Source organism: Podarcis pityusensis, assembly GCF_964106645.2.
Source record: "Podarcis pityusensis genome assembly, chromosome: 5".
Taxonomy (NCBI): domain Eukaryota; kingdom Metazoa; phylum Chordata; class Lepidosauria; order Squamata; family Lacertidae; genus Podarcis; species Podarcis pityusensis.
This window is the reverse complement of record NC_138032.1, coordinates 24032268-24044350: the sequence shown is the minus strand read 5'-3', so window position 1 is coordinate 24044350 and position 12083 is coordinate 24032268. Positions and strand designations below refer to the sequence as shown.

Here is a 12083-nt window from a genome sequence, read left to right as displayed (position 1 = left end):
ATAAGGAACTGTATCAAGAGAAGAGCTTGACACTAATTGATATTTCAAGTCAAATAAAAAGTGGTCAGTCTTGATCACTGAAGATAGCGGAATGCTAGGGCAACGTCTCAGTGTTGGACCCTTATCACGATCCAGTTCTTTGTGTATTTCATTTGGCACTTGGGTTATTTTAAAATATCATTGTGCAATGGAATATGTTAATAGTTTGAATTTAGAGGCACTCCCTTACAGGATGTTCCACTAAGGAGATAGGAATTGCAAGAAAAATGCTAATCTGATATCGAAAATTGTTGAGCCAATTTCAGAGATGAAGCCTTTTATCTCTCTTTTTTAAAGTTATTAATTTCTCACTCATGAGTGCTTGGACTTGGGAAACTCACCACGACAGATTCCGCTTTGAATATCTCCTCTTCCAAATTAGCTTTACTCTCAGATGAAATCATGATTTAGAAATCTCTCAGGTCCACGGTGCTGCTGATGAGAAGAGTCTTGATCTAATGTAGGTACTTAAATAATTACATTTTTCTTATTTCTTATTCTAACATGACAGTCTACATAAATGCGCCCAGGTAAGTGCTCTGTCACTAAGCAGTACTAAGCATTAGTACTGCTGGATGAAGGCAAATAATTAGAAAACGAAATTAAAGGGACATATCACATTACCTGCACAATTTCTTTCTAAAATCTACTTTGGGACATTTTCATGAGCTGCTCCATCTTGATGTCCAAGACAATATTTATTTATTTTTCTCCTTGTGGAAAGGTACAAGGCAAGGAGGGTGGGGAAATGAGGAGGACGACTGTGAAGGAAGCTTTGTGCAAATAGAATCTGTGATGTAGATCCAAGAAGTGACTTTTCCGCATTGGAAAGGTCCAATTCCTTTTTGAGATGAGCACAAGGCTGCACCCCATTCCCAGGAAGCAGGAACGGCAGTTACTTCAACGTGTGAAGCAACTGGTGAACATGAGGCAGACTGAGGCAGCCACCTCAGGTGGCGGAATCTCAAGAGGCAACACCCCACCCCCACCCCATGGGCTGCTTCTCCACCTCTGCCACTGCTGCCAGAGAAGTGAGAAGAAGAACCTGCAGCATCTTCCGGCGATCTCGCGAGATCTTGAGCTCCCATGAGATCTTAACACTGCCATCACTTCTCACTTCTCCCTGGGGGTGGGCACACACTCCAGCTGACACCACCAGAGAAGCAAGGAGCAGTGACTGTGGCTTCTTGGTTCCAGTGAAATCTCACAGACTTCTCACAAGATCTCACCATAACCCAGAAGCTGCAGGTGAAGCCACACAACCCTGGTATATGAGAGGCTTTGGCCTCAGGTGGCAAAATGGGATGGGGCATCCCTGTTGTGAAGATATCCCCTAAGGCCAGGGGTAGGGATTCTGTGGTCTCCCAGATTTCCTGGAATACAAACTCCCACCATCCCTTAATCCTTGTTTCTGCTGTCTGGGGCCAATGGGACTTGGAGTCCAGCAATATTTGGAGGACCACATGTTCCCCACTCCTGCCTTAGGCGAAGACAGGGGTAGCCAATGTGATGCTCTCCAGATGTTGCAAACGACAACTCCTAACATCCCTGACTATTGGCCATGCTGGCTGGTCTTGTTGGGAGTTGAAGTTCATATCAGGATGGCACCATATTGACTATAAGAGAAGAGTGATTTGTCCAAGGCCATGAATAGCTAAGGTGGGAATAAACCCAGCTCCATGGTTTCTCTAGCTGACGGGACTATGTTGGCTCCAAGTAGTTAAGAATATTAAATCTGAGATCACCGTGGCTATTACTGCAGCCAGATCACTAGTAGGCGATTAAAACAAAACATATTTTGAAAGGAAAAAGAAACCACTATGAGATCTGCTTTCCTAAGAAGGAGTGATGTTTGAAGATGTCCGCCCTTTGATTTCATTTCTCAGACGTGTGTCCCTGCAGGTACCCTCATTCTATCAAACGAGTGTTATTACTTACATGAATATGGGCTGTGGGTCCCTGCCTTTTGGAATCCCTGCTTAAAAGAGAACTGGCTGCTTTTATATGTGCAGCTGTGATTTCATCTATAGGCCTTGTGCAACATAAATATATAGCATTTTCCTTTAATAGACTCCAGAAATCCCTGTTGCCAGCAGTAAATTTTCAGGCCGAGATAACACATTTAGGGGGGAAATGCTTAGCTTGTATTTATTTCAGATGCTTAGGATTTTCTCTCTGGTCGTGTTATCTTTTAGTGACTTTCCCAGAGTTGTGTGCAAGCGAACTTTATTTGTTGCTGTCAGAGACACAAAGCCCTTAAGCAATCATAAATGTTGAGTCTAAGAGCGATGATCATTCAGACGTTTTCTCACATTACAGCTGCTGCCAACTGCTGATGTAGAGGGGAAAAAATGAAGCACATTAAGCACCTAAGAATTAAAAATAAATTATGTATAACATAGGCCAGGCGCTCATATAAAAAGCATTATTAATGCCTGTGTTGTGTGCAACAGTTCAGCTCCAATCATGTTTTATTATGATAGTCTCAGTATGTTTTGTACTGAGTTTCAAGACACCTGGAAATAAAATGGCTTCGGTTCTGAATGAGCTAATACAGTATATCCCCAGAAGAACAATCGTTTACCATGCAGCCAATTTTGTTTTTATTTTGTTTTTACCCAGCACTTGCTTGCTTCCTCTATTTTTTTTTTATCCCTAAATAATAATAAAAAATAAAAAATGAATGTTTCATTTCTCTCTCCTCCTCCGTCTCAAAGGACCTGATCTGTAAAGCAGTAAAGCCCATGGAAGCAAAACTCATGGACAGGTTCCTACTGGGAAAACCTGCATGCTTTGTTGCTACAATGGAAATAGCTGACTCCTCCCTTCCGTGCAAGGCAGCTGTATCCTGCATACTCTATAAAATAATTGTGCATTCTTCAGGGCTGGAACAAGCCCATCAGATGATTCCCATTGAGATGCTAAGTTCAGAGTAGTTGGATTACCTTTGCAATCAAATGAAGAAATAAATATAAACAATACAAATTCAAGTATTAGTATTAGTACAGTGGTACCTCAGGTTACATACGCTTCAGGTTACAGACTCCGCTAACCCAGAAATAGTGCTTCAGGTTAAGGACTTTGCTTCAGGATAAGAACAGAAATCGGGCTCCGGCAGGGCGGCAGCAGCAGGAGGCCCCATTAGCTAAAGTGGTGCTTCAGGTTAAGAACAGTTTCAGGTTAAGAACAGACCTCCGGAACGAATTAAGTACTTAACCCAAGGTACCACTGTATTATTATTAAGCAGCAAAGGGCAGAGCACTATCAAGAACTGTATTCATGATGAAACATGGTATCCAACACAGCAACTGACAGCATCCAGATGTTTGGAAGAGCTGGGTGTCCCTCCCTCCCTTGACAAGCTGAAGAACATCATCAACTCCCAGGGACATGGGAAAGCTGCAGGACAGGGTGGAATCCCAACAGAAGTGCTAAAAGCCAGCCTCAATCCCTCATGACACACCGCCATGGCCTCCTCTTGCAGTGTTGGGGAAAAGGATTCGTGCCACAAGATCTGTGTGACTCCAGCATTGTGACCCCTTATAACAGGCACGTCCAACTCCCAAGAGGTTGGGATCTACTCACACTATTTAAAAAACTGGCAGTGATCTACACATTGGTCATTAGAGGATAGACCAGAGTTGTTGAGAATTTTTTTTAGGGAGCAAGAGTTGTTGAGCTATAAGGACAAAGGTGATTGTAACAACTACCATGGTGGAATCTCCCTTCTGAGTACTGTGGGATTACAGTTACTTGCTGAAACTTGGGTCTATCCCAAGTCACAATGTGGCTTTCGAGCTGAAAGGTCAACAGTTGACATGATTTTCTCACTGTTCCAGTGCAGGAGAAATACCGAGAGCATCGCCTTCATAGACCTGATGAAGGACTTTGACCTTGTCAGCTGAAAAGGACTCCTCACGTTGCTCAACGAGATAGGATGCCCTCCTCCTCTGACTAATGCATTTAACAAACCATAGACTATTATAATTCTAAGGAATAACCAATGTGAGGTAAGGCATAGAATCATAGAATTGTAGAGCTGGACAGGTCACCTCGTCCAACCTTCCTGCAATGTTGGAATCTCAACTAAAACTCAACTAAACTATCCATGACAGATAAACTGAACTGCAAAGATAGAAACCTGTTTGAGTTTCCTACAAAAGTTAGTAAGGTAAATGTTCAAGCCTACCACTGATGGTGTAGCAGTGTAAGTACAGTAGACTATGTACTGTTCATCCTATTTTGGGGCCTCAGTAAACATTACATATTGCCAAAATGAACTTTCTTCCAAGTGATCTATCACTTTCTCTGAATTTTTAATTGGAATATGTGTTTTATGTAATAGGTAAGACTTATGTGTCAAGTGACTAATAAAATCACCATCACTGAACTTGCGCAGGTGGTGCCCAAGAAGGTAGCCCATAAATTTGTTTACAGACAAACTCAGAGTTTAGAATAGTGGTTTTCAAGCTTTCTCTCTTCCAGAAAACCTTTTCATAGTAACTATAAGATTAGGGTTAGGACAGGAGAAGGCCAATGGGGCCCAGTGAATGGCAACTAACGTTCTTTGATAGTCTGTGGCAAACCTCTAACAGTAGCTAGAGAACCCACCAACTTCCAACACAGTCTCTTCCACTGTCCAACAGCTAGTATCCTGAGGACATTAGCCTTAATGTTTAGCCTAAATACTTTCTCTTGTAATTTAAGCTGAGTGATCCAGGTCTTGTCTTCTGGGTCCTATCCTCTGCTGGAAATTTCTTCCTCATCCCTTTTGCCTAATGAGACTAAAGCTTCTTAGTTTGGAACCTGGGGTTTGACTGCATGCTTTTGACCACCAATTATTTCTCCCCTCGTATGCCAGATTGCTTGTGACACACTTTTACAGTACTGGCAAAGGAAAAACTGACTGAATTCATCCAGCACTGAATGGGGAGTTAGCTGGTAGTTGTGCCCTCAAACTTTCAAATCTTGGAGTTGCCCTCATTCAGGTTCTGGGGTTGAACTGAGACAAAGAAGAAATATTACCGCTGGTCTAACCTGCAGGAGAGCTGGGAACTTCTTCACACTCAGGTCAATGAGTTGCAATCAGACAGGTCGTATGTATGTTGCGAAAGGTGTGATATAATCTCCCTGTAGGTTTGTCCACAGTACAATCTGATCACATAACACAATCATGACACAATATGCAGACTAGAGCCAGATGGGTAGAGAGACAAACTACCCTAGAAGGAGCATGAGAGGTACTGCCCCTCCCTTAACATCCCACACACTCCAATTGCAATGTACAAATGATTCCCCCCCACCCCCCAGCTTCTTGAGGCCCCACTGAGTATAAATCAAGTTATAATTGTTTTAAAGGCCCATGGTTTCAGTCATAAAGAAAAGGAAGTGGTTTTCAACAGTTGTGCCTGACAGAAAGCTACCCCACATTTTAAATGTTACATCTTTCTCTGAGTTGTGTGCAGGGCCGGCGCAAAGGTATAGGCAGCCTGAGGCAAGCAGCAGGAGCCACCCCCAACTCTTCTTTTCCTCTTCCTGTTGCTGCTGTCGTCTCCCCTTCTCCTAGCTCCGCTTATATGTATTTTATTTCATTGCTGCATTAGTGGCAGGAGCAGAAACTAGTTCTCCTCCTCCTTTCCCTTCCTCTCTCTTATTCTGGAAAAAAAAAAAACCCAGCTCCAGTCTTTTGCACCACAGGGGCCTGACTGGGCCTCTTTCTGGGGAATACACTTGTTTGGGATCCACTGGGTCCCTGTCCATCCCACCCTAAAATGCCCCATTGTGGGTTCTCATGACAGACACATGAAACACAGTTTAAGGTAGTGTGCATAGGGAGCTCTGAGAAATGCAATCTTCCCAGAGTGATCAGCTTCCCCCTCCTACTTAGTCACAGTCTTGTCCTCTTGAACTCAGCAGGGAGGTGGATGGGAACAGATCTAGAATTAGATGGCTTTGCCTGTCATTGGCTCCTGTGCCACCTACATTTGCTCTCCCTTCTTTCTGCCCTACCTGTCCCAGTGGGCACCACCCACCACTGGAAGCCTCTGTCCTTTTGCATGACTGCAGTGTGGCCTGTACAATGGTTAGAGCAGCATCCTTTGCCTCACCTGCTAGTATGAATATTTTCCACTGGGAAATTCAACCCCCAGACTGAAAAATATTCCCCATCCAGGAAACAGGACTCCCCCTGCTTACCTTTCCCTCTCCTATATATTATGTTTCAGTGCATGATTCTAAGTAGGAACAAACGAGTTTTGTCTACTATCAAATTAAACATACTGCTACTGCCTTGGGTCAAATCTACACAGCAGCTGAACAGGAAAGTCACTTTCTTAAAAAGAAAAAGAAAAAAAAGAGAGAGATCTGGTTTCATCATTCTGCCTTTAGCTACAAATGCCAATTTGGTGTGTTTGAACAGAATGAGTCAGTGATTGCCAGAAAGCCTCTTTGCTGTTGGAGACAGGACAGGCACTAGCAGAAAATGTGCTCAGACTACATTCCCTCAAGCTTGAACCATTAGATTGACAAACACCGGAGGACTTCGGGCAAGGGAATGCGTAGAATGACCTTTGTCAACCTGGTGCCAATCTCAACGCTTTGGCCCATTGCACTTATTGGCCCCAGTAAGCAATGTCGAAAGTCAGGAATGAGGGGAGATGTAGCCCAAAACCTCTGGAAGACCCCCAGTTTGGTTGAGGAGGGCCTGCAACTATAGTTTTGTAACCCTGGGGTTCTACTTATCAACATGAGCCAAAATGGCCCTAGGCTGAACTGGAAGTGACCTCTGTGGCAATTTTGTTTCAAGAAAGACTGCTGGGAATTCAGCTTGCAGCATCTAACCCATTTCCAAAAATATATTTTTAGTTATTTACACGTAAAGTTTGATCATGCTTTCCCAAAAGAATTCACACAACAACAATAAAAAAGCACAGCACACATCTAAGCTCAAACCTACCTGTATTGACTTGAGTGCTTCTCTTGCCCTATGCTAGGGCAAGTATTATTTCCTTAACAGATTCATCAGTATGCTGTAAGACCCTGCAGAATCAGACGAAAGGCCTATGTCAGCCTTCGTTCAAACATCTTGAAGGCAGCAGGTTGGCATGGGCTGACCCAGTAGAGGGTGTTGTTGTATGTGCCACTCACCTGACCTTCGACCTACTCCATCACGGCAGTATACTGAGATGGAGAGAGAGGGGCTGGCACGGTGCAAACACGCTGGTGGAGCCAATCTGGTGCTCTTGCTGCCGTGTTAGCACTGCACCAATCTTCCCAACACCACATCCACTCTCTGTATGCTGTAGTGACTCTGCTGGATGGAGGTCAGGAGAAAGGCACAGCCACGCCATGCCTCCAGCTACTAGGCTGGCCTGGGTAGTCCAGCCTCCTGTTTTCTACACTGGCTGACCAGATACCTCTGGAAATCTCACCAGAAGGACATGGAGGTAACCACACATTCCAGTTTGTCATTCCCAACAACTGGTATTCAGAAGCATGCTGTCTCTGATGCTGGAGATAACATGGGGCCATAATGACCAGTAGCCGTTGATAACACTATCCTGCACGTATTCAATGCCAACTCTCGAATCCTAATCATGAAGAGGGTTTTTGTTTTGTTTTGTTTTGTTTTAAGCCCTCGAATACTGCCATTGTACAGAACGGGAAAGGAGTGTGAGTTCAATCAGGATTTGGTTCTTTTGAGATTTGTATCCAAATAGCTCCTTTGCAAAAAGCCAGAGTCTGAAGTTAGCGCAGCACAGCCTTGGGAAAGATTAACAGGCATGATCATTAAGTGGCCTTATCTTTTCATGCCTTGGGCTTGTAAATCTATATTGCTAAGATCCCGAAGGAGAGAAAGCGACACATCAATGATATTCCCCCTCCTGAGGTCAGAGGAAGTGAGGAGTGATAAAAGTGTCTAGAAGTTATATAGCTGGGATGGGTACTTCGTGGCCCTCCAGAAGTCATTGGACTACAAAGTCCATCATGCCAGACCCTTGGCCTTGCTGGCTGGGGGCCAGAGGAGCTGACTTCTGATTACATCTGGAGAGCCACAGAATACCCAACCTGGCTGTAAGGGATTCTGCAACATTAATATCCTTTCAAGTCCATTGGAATTAATGTGATTTTAATTTGCATAGTTAGCGGCTTTTGCTGTAAAAGCTTCCCCTCTCAGGAAAATATTTGGGAAGAGTCTGGTTTCTGAGGCGCTTATCCTGATGGGTAATTTTCTCATTACAGTGGTACCTCGGGTTACATACGCTTCAGGTTACATATGCTTCAGGTTACAGACTCCACTAACCCAGAAATATTACCTCGGGGTAAGAACTTTGCTTCAGGATGAGAACAGAAATCGTGTGGCGGCAGTGGGAGGCCCCATTAGCTAAAGTGGTGCTTCAGGCTAAGAACAGTTTCAGGTTAAGAACGGACCTCCAGAACGAATTAAGTACGTAACCAGAGGTACCACTGTATTGTTCATTTTCAGTTTTTGTAAATACAGTATAAAATTTTGTCTATGTGTTCTGCATAATTATATGTGAAGCTTTTACTTTCTAATGTATTTGATATGGGCTTTCTTTTCTTGATATGGTCCATGTGCTCATCCCATTTTTTGTTTCCTTCCTTCATACTCCTTTCATTAAAGCAGTCTGCTTAAGGCTGCAATGCTATAACTTGCTTACCTGCTGAACCCCATGTGTTGAGTAGATTGTACTATGTATGTTTCACTTACAGGTATATGTACTTTAAAAGTCCTGACAGGAGAAGGAAGGTGGTCTGGCAGCCTTTGAGCAGTTTCTGTTTCTTATCATACAGACACAGGAAATGAAGGAATCTCTTTCATTCCAGCTATGACTGTTGCTCAATACATGTGCCAATGAGCAGATTATCATTCCTTGCAGCCACTTGTGAGCACAGCGTAGCATAAAGAGCAAAATCCCTGCCAACTTTACAGTCATATATCCTGTCACATGGGAGGAATGACACATCAAGAGTAGAATCTGAACCATTATGTTAAACAGCGAAAGTGGGAAGAGTTCAGTATGCTTCTTTTGAACTTGACATCTCTTTAACCCCCTCGGCTGGGAAGTTGTTGCTTACAATAGCACAATCCTGGACGCATTATTTTCCCTTTTACAGTATTTCCCTTTTTCCAAAATTGCAATAAATTGCAGCTCCAACAGTAACCTGCAGCAAACAAATAGAAAAATGTAATTTACAGCAAAGAAAACACAGGGCATGTTATCATTAATTTTCTCTTTTCATATTCAGCAAAAAAATAAAATAATTTTAAAATAAAATTTCTTCCAATCCATATCTCCACATGGTGATAGCTTCATCATTTTACCAGCTTTACCTATTTTCCTCAATTGTCAATATTGTATTAATTTTTTATTCTTTTATCTTGGGGTGGTATTCAACTTCATTTTACTCAAAGTAGACCCATTGAACTTAATGGCACTGTTATGCAGTGGTTCTGCTCCTTTCTCCTGGGCAGTGCCCAGAAAGTGGTGGTGGGGCTGCCTTATACCCAGTCAGACCATTGGTCCATCTACCTCAGTTTTGTCTACACTGATTGGCCGCAGCTCTTCAAGGTTTCTTACTATGGGTTAAAATACTAGCATGTAGCTGGAAAAAGACTATTCCACTAATAATAATAATAATAATAATAATAATAATAATATGGCACCCATCTGACTGGGTTGCCCTGGCCACTCTGAGTAGCTTCCAACAAATTATAAAACCACAGTAAAACATGAAACGTTAAAAATGTCCCAATACAGGGTTGCCTTCAGATGTCTTCCAAAAGTAAGATAGTTGATTATTTCCTTGACATCTGACGGAAGGGCATTCCACAGGGCAGGTGCCACTACTGAGAAGGCTGGTTCCCTGTAACTTCATTTCTTGCAGTGAGGAAACCACCAGAAGGCCTTCAGACCTGGACCTCAATGTCCAGGCTGAATGATGGGAGTGGAGACGCTCCTTCAGGTATACAGGGCCAAATCCATTTAGGGCTTTAAAGGTCAGCCCCAACACTTTGGGTTGTGCTCAGAAATGTACTGGGAGCCAATGTAGATCTTTTAGGACTGGTGTTATATGGTCTCGGCAGCTGCTCCCAGTCACCAGTTTAGCTGCCACATTCTGGATTCATTGTAGTTTCTGAGTCACCTTCAAAGGTAGTTCTATGTACTTGTAGTTTTCGAGTCACCCATCCCCAAAATGCTTGGTACCTGGAGAAAACAAGCAAAAGCCTAGGCAGAAGTATCATAGAATCACAGAACTATAGACCTGGAAGGGACCCCAAGGGTCATCTAGTCCAAAACCCTGCAATGCAGGGAACTCAGATAAAGCCTCCATGACAGATGGATAAAGGAGATAGCTCTGTATCTGATATACATTAATCTCTCCCAGTCCATCTATTCGGCATGTATTCTGCTTTGAACTGCTGCTTTTGCAAGCAACCCAAAGTCCCCCAACAGTGGGCCAAAAGAAGAAAGAAACATACTTATTGACCGGTTTTCTGCCAAGGGCCAGTTCATTATTGCTCTTCTAGCATAGAGCTTACCTGTAATTCAGCAGCAATTTTAAGAGTCACGTACAGGAGAGATGCAAGCCAAGCTGTGAACCAACACCAGGCCAGTGTGGGTTTCTGTTCACTGCAACACAGACAGACAGACCCTTAGGGCCAGTTGTGTTGCAAGCCTCTGACATCACCAGGTTCTAGAATTTATGGATAATTGTAATCTGGATAGACTTCCACTGTTGTTCTCATCTGGGGGACAGGCCAGCTCTTAGGATAATGCTGGCTGGGCTCCCTTTGCTGATGTTACAAACTATTTGCTCAATCAGCAAAAGTGTAGTTCTCATGCCTGTGCAGTTCCCTGTTTGGCTTGTCTTCTGCACTGATGCTGATCAGGCGTGTGTGTGTGTGTGTGTGTGTGTGTGTGTGTGAAGGGGGAAGCACTCGCAGCAGGAAAACCATGTGGTGCCAATACAAGAGAACCAAGCTGTAAGTTACATCTCAGTCAAGTAGTTGCCTGCTAGCTTGTCTGTCATCTGTAACTGAGAAGATCACCCAGACATGTGCATTAATCTGGGAACCCAGTTTTGTGTATTGAGATCATGGGGATATTTATGTATGCCACTACTGTATTTCAGTTACAGATGGGTAGCCGTGTTGGTCTGCCATAGTCGAAATAAAAAAATCCTTCCTGTAGCACCTTAAAGACCAACTAAGTTAGTTCTTGGTATAAGCTTTCGTGTGCATGCACACTTCTTCAGATACACAGGAAAGCTTATACCAAGAACTAACTTAGTTGGTCTTTAAGGTGCTACAGGAAGGAATTTTTTTATTTCGACTATGGCAGACCAACACGGCTACCTGTGTGTATCTGAAGAAGTGTGCATGCACACGAAAGCTTATACCAAGAACTAACTTAGTTGGTCTTTAAGGTGCTACAGGAAGGAATTTTTTTATTTCAACTACTGTATTTCGTTAGCCCAAAAATGGAAAACGAGCGAGGTCCCAACCAAAGAAGAGTGGCAACTTAAGTTGACAGAATATGCACAGCTTGGGGATTTAACATACAGAATAAGAGAACAAGAAGAACATACATTTAGAGAAGACTGGAAAATGTTTATTGAATATATAGGAAATAACTGTGTGCCGCTGAAAACGCTGGCAGCATTAAGATAAATTAAACAGTGTAAATAAGTCATGATGGATGGAATAATGGAATACTGAATGGTATAGTTTCTGTAAAATATGCAGGGATTTATGATATGTAAAACGGACCATGGAAGAAGAAGATGGGAATTTGCTGATATTTTAAGGATGTAAAAATGAGTACTTTAAATTGTAAAACAGAACATTTAATAAAAATTATATACAAAAAGAAGAGAGAGACCATGGGGATATCTATTTGGAGACAAAAAGCATCCCATGAAAAGGGCAGAACACAATTTTGCAGAGGGGGTGAGTCACAAGGAGACAGTTACGGTTGCAAAAATGGGACAGGCTGGTATGGAATGTGCATAGAGTTTGG

General features: G+C 43.0%; 1 long non-coding RNA gene across 4 annotated transcripts; it reads right to left on the bottom strand.

Moving 5' to 3' along the window:
* Window positions 1-2248: 2248 nt before the first annotated feature.
* Window positions 2249-10719, bottom strand: LOC308478021. 4 transcript variants are annotated; one of them, XR_013986814.1, is made up of 4 exons: window positions 10604-10719; window positions 8771-9225; window positions 6995-7077; window positions 2249-2371 (listed from the first exon to the last, which is right to left on the bottom strand). It is a non-coding gene; the product is annotated as an uncharacterized lncRNA (long non-coding RNA). The 4 variants fall into 4 exon arrangements; XR_013986815.1 differs by lacking the exon at window positions 2249-2371 and adding an exon at window positions 5067-5169 and having other exon boundaries at window positions 8721-9225; XR_013986816.1 differs by lacking the exon at window positions 2249-2371 and adding an exon at window positions 5067-5169.
* Between the last annotated feature and the right edge of the window lie 1364 nt (window positions 10720-12083).